General features: G+C 39.8%; 1 pseudogene; it reads right to left on the bottom strand.

Annotated features, from left to right (window-relative positions):
* Positions 1-2,213: 2,213 nt before the first annotated feature.
* Positions 2,214-2,600, bottom strand: LOC106733541 (60S ribosomal protein L22 pseudogene; annotated as a pseudogene).
* Between the last annotated feature and the right edge of the window lie 4,332 nt (positions 2,601-6,932).

Below are 6,932 nucleotides of genomic sequence, written 5' to 3'. Positions count from 1 at the left end.
CTAAAGGATGTACAAACACAAGAGATGGGTGTGATTGCCAGATGTGGTGTGTGTGGAGGAGTGAGGTCTGGGGAAGGACATTTGGAGGAGGGATACAGAGACAGAGCATTGATGGGATGGGGAGGTAGTGGTGTTACCTGTTGAAGATATTTTGATCAACTAGATTGGGGAGAAACGTTCACATATTAAAATGTTCACTTTGTAAGTTAAATAATGTGATTGAATGCATAAATAAATAAATAAATTAAAAAAATAAAAATAATAAAAATAATCACTCTCTAAGGAAGACATATGAATAGTCAAAAAGCATATGAAAAAATGCTCAACATCCTTCATTGTAAGGGAGATGCAGATCAGATCAAAATCACAAGATACCACCTAACCCCAGTCAGAATGAGCGAGAGTAAAAAAAAAAGAATACAGAAAATGGTAAATGCTGGCTGCAGTGTGATGAAAGGGAGACTCTCTGACACTGCTGGTGAGAATGTAAATGAGTCCAGCCACTGTGGAGATCAACATGGAGATTCCTCAAAGATCTACAAATAGAACTACCATATGATACAGGAATCCCACTCATTGGTATCTACCCAAAGGACACAAGAATGCTTAGTCAGAAAAGTGCTTGCACATCAATGTTTGTTTTGGGATTATTCACAATTGCTAAGACATGGAACCAACTCACATGCCCATGAACAGATGAATGGATTGAAAAACTGTGGCACCTATGCTCTGTGGAATACTACTAAGCCATAAAAAACAATAAGACCCTGGCTTTTGACAGAAAGTGGATGAATATGGAAGATTTACTGCTGAGTGAAGCAAGCCAGGCTATGAAGGAGAGACACTTAATATATATCTAGTGTCCACACTCTGAGACTAAAAATGAATGACTAAAGGATATAAAAACACAGTAAATGGTTGAGAATACCAGATATAGTGTGGGAAGAGGATGGGTGAAGGAGTAGAGTCTGAAGAAGGACATTAAGGAGAAAAATAGAGAGGCAAAGTATTAACGAGACAAAGAAATAGGGTATTATCTGTTGAAGATAACTTTATAGTATTATCAACTTGATTGGGCAGAAACACACACATGTTGGAATATTCACTTTGCAAGCTAAATAATGTGATTGAATGTATAAAACAACTTGAAATAAAAAGGAATACACTATGCAGTGGCTTAGTCATACATGTTATCATCAACAAATAATTTTCATTTTCATATATATATATATTTCCCCATCCCCATTTCTCACCATCTGCCATTTTCTACCTTCCTCTCACCCTATCTCTGGTATCTATAGTTGCTTTCCATTCCTTCCCACCATGTTTTATTGGTTAACAAAATATATTAATTGATCTAACTACTTTCAATAGCAAGTTCAGCTGATATATAAATATCTGTGAACAAAGGTTTGACTTTAGGCATGAAACTGAGTAGAATGAATATACTATAAAAAAGCACCTAGATGAGGCTATATAGCTTACTGTGGTCATTAAATAGGTATTTTTTAAATATATTTTTTTATTTTCAAGAAAGACAGTTTAAAAAAATAAATCAAAATAAAAGAAGTTAAGAGAACTTTGCGTAAGTCTTAAAGCCGGGAAACAGGTTAGGATTCTGTTCAAATAGTAGGTACATGAATCTGTCGATAATTCAAGAAAAGACAAAAATCCTTATCTTGGGAGTACAAAGCATAGAAAAAGATCAGTATTGTTTTATTCAAAAGTCATAAAATTTTATTTCATCAGCTCAGTCTCATGTACTTAATCTAAGTTCTGTTGTAGTTTGAGCTTTCCATTTAAATTCTGGAAGATAATATTCAATTACAGATTTGTCCCTACCATTAAGCTGCTCCCCCCCCTTTTTAAAAGAGGTTTTTAAAACTCTTATTTCTGTGTGTCTGACTTTAATTTTCCTGATATAGCACTCCCTTCAGAACTTCTTGGAGAACTGAACTGGTGTTGGTAAATTCTTCCAGGTTTTGTTTATCCTTTAAAGTTTCTTTTTATTTATTTTTAAACATTGAAAAAAATATTCATATGTACCATTAATGTCTTACATTCATTAAAAGTTACTTTCACTTCTTCATAGGAAACAAGGGGATGGGCCTTCTAGTAAGTAAGTGTGCTGCTTTATATGTTGCTGGGATTTTTTTTTTTAGTTCCCAAGTTTTATTCAAGAACTCATACAAAATATTTCACATAAATAAATTTTAATCCTCATCTTCCTCCTCTTCTTCATCCTGGTTAATCTGGAAGTAACATAACTCGTAACTGTCTTTGCTGTTAGCAGCTACGTGCAACCAATCACGTAGATTATTCTTCTTCAAATATATTTTGGTGAGATATTTCAAATACCTTTTGGAAAAAGGCACCTCAGATGTTACAATGATCTTGCTCTTGCTCCTTTCAATGGTTACAACACCTCGGCCAAGATTCCCAGCTTTTCCATTCACTTTGATTCTCTCTTGGAGAAACTGCTCAAAATTGGCAGCATCCATGATTCCATCTTCTACCGGGTGGGTGCAGTCAAGGGGAAACTTCAGAACCTGCTTCTTTTTTTTGCCCCCCTTCACCACAAGCTTTTTCATGGGTGCCATGGCAGCAGCCTTTTTTTTTTTTTTTGAGACTTTTAAGGTCTATTTCTGATCTGTTAAAATAACATTTAAAAAGTATTAAATGTTTTGATTTCAGCATTGTGTAATTCTTATTTTGAGATTATGTATGTCTGAGTATTTGGCAAGTCTTATTTAGTGCAGGAAGTGTGCTAGTTGAATTTTATTCTAAAGTCATTGGGTGCCCTATGCGTTCATAAGGCAATCTTTAAAACAGAGATGAGAGCATTCTATGTTTGCTGAATTCATAAAAAATATGTAATTTAAAAAATAATGTATAAAAGGTTATCATACTTGAATTAACTGATACAGATGTTTGCCAAATATTAAGATTGTTAATTGAACAAAGTATAGATTCAGTTTAATTTTTAGAAAAATTTTTGCAGGACCAGCAGATGACATAATGGTTATGTCACTGGACTCACATGTAATCAGCTATGGTTTGAGTCCCAGACCTAGATGATTCAAACTCATGCTGGGTACATGTGTGTGCATGCCCAAGTTCCCGAGAGAAGAATGAAGGAGAAGAAATTGCAGCATGGCCATACCCCCTGGGGGTGAAATCTCACTTTCTGTCTGTCTTTCTCTGTCTCTCTGGTGAGTGCACACATGCTATGGCAAAAATATCTCTTAAAATTTTTTATTGGCCTTTCACCAAGCCTTTGAAGAAGCATAGATAGGACACTGGTCACCAGTCAGAGCTCTCTGACACTCGGATGTGAAGTGGTGCACAACACAAAGGTGAATTTTCACCCAACACCTTGCTCAATACAGTAACCAATAAACCTTACTCAGCTTTTTGGCTTTGTGAAGAATCTTGCCATCAATCACAGTGACCAGCAATGTTACCTATAAGAGAGATCCTTGCTCCATGAATTCCCATGTATTCATGGGAATCTCAACACTCTTGGGGTCAAGCAGTCTGATGTGGAAGCAGTCTTCTCAAAATATGGCAAATTTGTGGGTGCTCTGTTCATAAGGGCTTTGTTTTTGTTCAGTATGTTAATGAGAGGATTTTGAATTCAAACTCTTTTAAACAAAAAAATAAAAAAGAAATAATGGGTAAGAATTCTAAATTTCTTCACGCTGCTGTGGCAGGAGAGGATGGCAGGATGATTGCTGGCTAGGTTTTAGATGTTAATCTGGCTGCAGAGCCAAAAGTGAACTGAGGAAAAGCAGATGTAAAACAATCTGTAGCAGAGATGTATGGCTCCTCTTTTGACTTGGACTCTGACTTTCAACGCGATTACGATGACAGGACGTACAGTTTCCAGCAACTGCCACCTCCTATTGCTCTTGCTGTAGTGCCCTCGAAACTCCAGTGTGTATCTGGAAATGCTTCACGAAGGGGCAAAAACTTCAACTCTAAGAGTGGACAATGAGGATCTTCCAAGTCTGTAAAGTTAAAAGGAGACAACTCAGATAAAACAAAAAGTGGACAAAGAAATGTGGTATTATCTGTTGAAGTTAATTTTATAGTTTTATCAACTGGATTAGGGAAAAATTTTTACATGTTGAAATATCCACTTTGTAAGCTAAATAACATGACTGAATGTATAAAAGAAAATGAAATAAAAAATATTTAAAAACAACAACAAAAGTCACATTTAGGTTTAAAATGAGAAAAAAAATCCCAAAAAGCAAAAAGTGGATATTCTCTTCTGGAAAACCTGGAAAAAATAAAAAAAGGAGCAGAGAAAACAAACAGAAGAGGTGGATAATATAATAAGTCTGAAGAGGAGCAGAGAAGGAGCTCCCAGGAGAAAGATGAGACTAACGTGAAGATAGAATCTGAGGGAGTGCAGATGACTGCTGAGGAGGGGGACCTATAGGATGGTGATAATGAAGATCGGGCGAATGATAAGCTGGAGTTGATCAAGGATGATGAAAAATAGGATGAGGAAGGAGGATGACAGAGACAGCACCAATGGCAAGGACGACTCTAAAGCACGTAGTGGGATTTAGAATTCTTACCCATTATTTCTTTTTTATTGTTTTGTTTAAAAGACATTTACTCCTTTAGTTGAACAAAGTCAAATGTTATAGGGCGCATGCGCTCGCCAGACAGACAGACAGAGACAGAGAGACAAAGCGAGAAATCACCCCCCAGGGGGGTTGGCCATGCTGCAATCCCTTCTCCTCTATTCTCCTCTCGGGATCTTGGGTACGCACGTACACGCGCCCGGAGTGAGTTTAAGCCACCGGGTCCGGGACGAGAACTGCAGTCGACTACATGGGAGTCCAGCGACATATCCATTATGCTAACTGCTGGTCCCAGAGCCTGTTAATTTTCTACACGACCATGACATGGGTTAGGATATCTTCCTCCAACTCTACTAATTTCCAAGTTAAATCCAAATTTAAGTTTGTACTAACCATAATCCCAAAACTAGCCAATTGAAAGTTAAGCAGAGCATTGCCTCCACCCCGATAAAGCTGTAGGTCTCATCACATCCGCCAAACAAATCTACAGGGCTAGTTTCTGAACTCCTGTTTTAAATAATTTATTTTTACACCTATTATACCACACGTTTTAAACACCAACATATAACTCCCTAATAAGATAAAGCAGACAAAAAAGTTTACCTTATTAGAAACAAGATACACTGTCATTTATAATCTTCAAACATCATTGCACTTGGAATTTTCGTAATTTGACAAAGCATTTATGAAACAATCTGCAGACTAGTTTAATAGACAAATAACACTTGTAAGCAGATATGACTGTCCTAAATTGTTTATTAGGTATGGATTTTACAAACATTTCTTAGATTTGCGTTAACGGTGGAGCTGGAGAGTATTGCGCCTTCTCCAAGCTACACAGTGAGAGCCACCAACAGTGTGGTGGAACTTGTGGCCCTTTCCAAGGCGTCCGCTCTTGCCCTGTAGATGTCAGCCCATGCATCTCCCTGTGCTTGTGGACTGGTCTGGTAACTCACTGAGTGTGAGGGGCCAGGCGTGAGTTTAAGACACCGGGTCTGGGACTCAAACCGCGGTCGACTACATGGGAGTCCATCGACATAGCCATTACGCCAATTGCTAGTCCCGAGAGCCTAGTATCTTTAACCGACCAAACCAGGGTTTGTTTGGAACTCTTCTCAAAGGATGTTCCAGGCCACAGTGGGCTGTCAAGGGAAGCTTCTCCCTGGAGCGCAGCGACCACACCGCCCAGAGGCCTCTGGGGGAAAGATCTCAGCGCACAGGACACGCTGCACTGAGGCCTCGAGAGAAAGGCCTGCAGGTCTAGCGCCAGACTCCTCTCCTGGAGGTCCCCGTTCTTCCCTGGAGGTGGCCAGAGGGCGTGATCGGACTACAATACCCAGAAATCTCTGGGAGCGCGCGCTCTGGGCCTCTGGACTCCATTACCCACAGGCCTCTGGGAGGAAGCCTACCAGGCCGAGCGCCAAACTACACTTTCCACAGGCCTCTCACTGTAGGCCTCCAGTCATCACGTGAGACTGCTGTACCTGGAGCCCTCCGAGAGAAGGAATTATGGGTCTAGAGCCAAACTACATTCCCCTGGCCCTCTGGCAGGAAGACACCCATACACAGTATCGGACTACATTACCCACAGGCCTCCAGGAGAAACACTTCTGGCAGCGTAGTGAACTACAACTCCCACAGGCCCTGGAAAGACTTCCGGCTATAACGCCGGAAGGCACGCTTCCCCAACACCTTCCGGTGCCCCACTCGCACCAGGGACACGGAGTTCCGCTTCTGAGCAGTGAGCTTTCCTCCCTTGGCGCCAAGGCTTCTTCTATCTTTTTGAAAATCCACGTTGTTGTGCCAGCAGGCTGCATGAGGTTGGGGCGCTACGTTCCCGGTGGCTGACTCCACAGTGGCTTCAGGATCGCTTGGCGTGTGTCCAAAGTCGTCAAGGGAGCATAAGAGAGAAGAGGGGATTCCAGCAGGACTATCTCTGCCCTGGGCATTTTTTTCACTGCCCCTCACCCCGACCCCCGTCTGTCTCTAGTGAGTGGCACATCCCATGGCAAGAACTACAAAGAAAAAAAGTTGAAGTTTACATTGGACGTAAATCCTTAGGTTTATGAGCGATGTCAGTGACTGCTTTTTGCAAATCAAATGTATTTCCTGAAAATACATTTTCTCCTGTTAAATAGACAAAACTGTAAGGCATGTTAGTCTTAATTTAATTGGTGAAATTTTCATGACTTGTCATCTTAATTTTTATATGTTTTTTACCACAGTAATTGAAACTTTAATTTGGGATTCATACCTTCGTAGTTTTTTTCATTTTTTTCTTTGGCAGATTTTGAAAGCGTACTTATGTATCATTTATGTCTTACACTCATCCAA

This window comes from Tupaia chinensis, unplaced genomic scaffold, assembly GCF_000334495.1.
Source record: "Tupaia chinensis unplaced genomic scaffold, TupChi_1.0 Scaffold144022_1, whole genome shotgun sequence".
Classification (NCBI taxonomy): Eukaryota; Metazoa; Chordata; class Mammalia; order Scandentia; family Tupaiidae; genus Tupaia; species Tupaia belangeri.
Note: the sequence above shows the minus strand (reverse complement) of the source record. Positions and strands in the feature narration are given on the sequence as shown.